This window comes from Penaeus monodon, chromosome 32 (assembly GCF_015228065.2).
Source record: "Penaeus monodon isolate SGIC_2016 chromosome 32, NSTDA_Pmon_1, whole genome shotgun sequence".
Lineage (NCBI taxonomy): Eukaryota > Metazoa > Arthropoda > Malacostraca > Decapoda > Penaeidae > Penaeus > Penaeus monodon.
This window is the reverse complement of record NC_051417.1, coordinates 22,408,676-22,410,660: the sequence shown is the minus strand read 5'-3', so window position 1 is coordinate 22,410,660 and position 1,985 is coordinate 22,408,676. Positions and strand designations below refer to the sequence as shown.

General features: G+C 31.7%; 1 protein-coding gene across 1 annotated transcript in view; it reads left to right on the top strand.

The window, feature by feature from the left end:
• LOC119593722 (transcription elongation factor S-II-like) overlaps positions 1–1,985 on the top strand; it is a gene marked incomplete in the record, with an annotated part of 13,827 nt that overhangs the window by 1,493 nt on the left and 10,349 nt on the right.

The following is a 1,985-nucleotide window of genomic DNA, read 5'->3' as shown; positions in this document are numbered from 1 at the left end:
AAATGCCTGGTAGAGGTTTTTTTTACTTTGTGAGCATAACATACCATCACTGATCCACTCCCCTCAGTATAAAATGTGTGGGATACTACCTGATTGTAGTTAATGATAGAGACCAAAGATTTGCTTACTCCAACACTAGTATCACATTCATCACTAATATAATCATTAGCAGTGTCACAATTAATATCATGTGCCTTATCACTTTTAAAAGTATTTAAAAGCACTGTTTAGAGCACAATGTATCTCTGAATTTTTCATTATTGTAGCTCTCCCAATCTTCATCCTGTCACCTCACAAGGTGCTATGGTCTGGAGTGGTGACCTTGCATGATGCTGACAACTTGGTCATTGTAATATAGATTGGTCTAATTGCTTTTGTCAGGGTGTAAAAATGTGAGAAACATGCATTGCTGCCATGTGTTTATCATAGGCTGGTAGAATAGGAATGCATTCTTTAACATCTACCTTCACATCTTTACAGGAATGCACAATGAATGCACAACTCCATACTGTTCTTGTAAATTTAGTGTTAGTTGTACAGATAGAACTGTAGTAGGTTGTTTTCTTTCATTAAAACTTACTGGCTTGGTAGTACCAGATTTCTGTAGAATGTATTGGCTTGTTAGTACCAGTTTCATATGTGTGTAAAATTTTTGTATAAACAATCCAAGGAGAATGTGAAATGGATTAATTAATTTAGAACTTTTTCTGATAGCTACCAAGTTGTTTTTGCCATGATTCATTCATTTTCTGATCATTTTCACCAAGATTGACAAACATGACAAAAATGAAATAATTTATAAGTTTTAATTAGAATTAAAACAAGGAAAATCTGCTAATTTTAATAGTTTGGACATGACTTTAGCTCCTTATGCCTTCTTGAACTATTTTAAATGTATATAGATCATATAGACTATATGCATATTTATTTATATTCATCTGTTCCCATTCTCTTTTCTTTTTGTACCTGTTGTCTTGTAGGTTATACATAAAGAACTTTCATAGTGATTTATCAGAATGCATATATGTGTTTAAACTACATATAGGAAGGTAAAAAGGAAGACCTAACTAAACCCAAGGTATATATATATGGAATGTTCTGCCATGTTGCTGTGCATGGTACTTCCAGTACTTGTTGAGAGCTTTATTTTCCCTTTATTCAGTGTGACAGGAAATGTATATGTAATTATATTTAATTACCATTTTTTTCAGTACTATATTCCATCATGTTGATTAGGAATATCTATAAACTGTAAAGCTCTTGATAAGGTAAATTGTCACCACAGATGTACTAATCAGTGCAGACACCCATTGTGGTGCCAAATACCCTGTGTTATTTAGTTTTGTATTTTACATATTGAAAGTGGTCATAATTGCAAAATACCATTCTAAACTGTTGTCTAGACTAAAAATTCTAGTCATATTTGGTGTATTTGAAGACTGAAATCAAGACGTTATTATACTTTTTTGCAATATAATTTAAAGCATTATAGGTAATGGTTTTGATAGAGAATAGTTTTTACATAATCTAAGTGATATCACAAGCTGTGAGGGTAGCAGTTAAAATGAAACTTAGCAAATTATCTTCCTAGCAATTATACCATTATTAAACCAATTAAGATAGATACATATAAATCATGCATGTGAGTACTCAAAACAACCCCTTGGTAATGAGTGACTAGTATGTATGTCATGGCAGTTTCAGTGTTCTCACCATGCAGAAAAATGATGAAAACATGGAGACAGTCATGATATTTTAACGGGAAGTGTTAAGGGGCTAAGCAGATTATCATTTTAATTTGTTAAACTATGAAAATCTTATCTACAAACTTCTCCCACATGACTAGGGTAAACCCCCTCCAGTTTGAAACTGATGTATCTGTAGATACAATGGTTATAAGAAAATATCAGTAATGAGTATGTTAAACTTTATAAAAGATAATTCAAATATTCTGAATATAAAACATCTTGTTTGTACTAATGTAG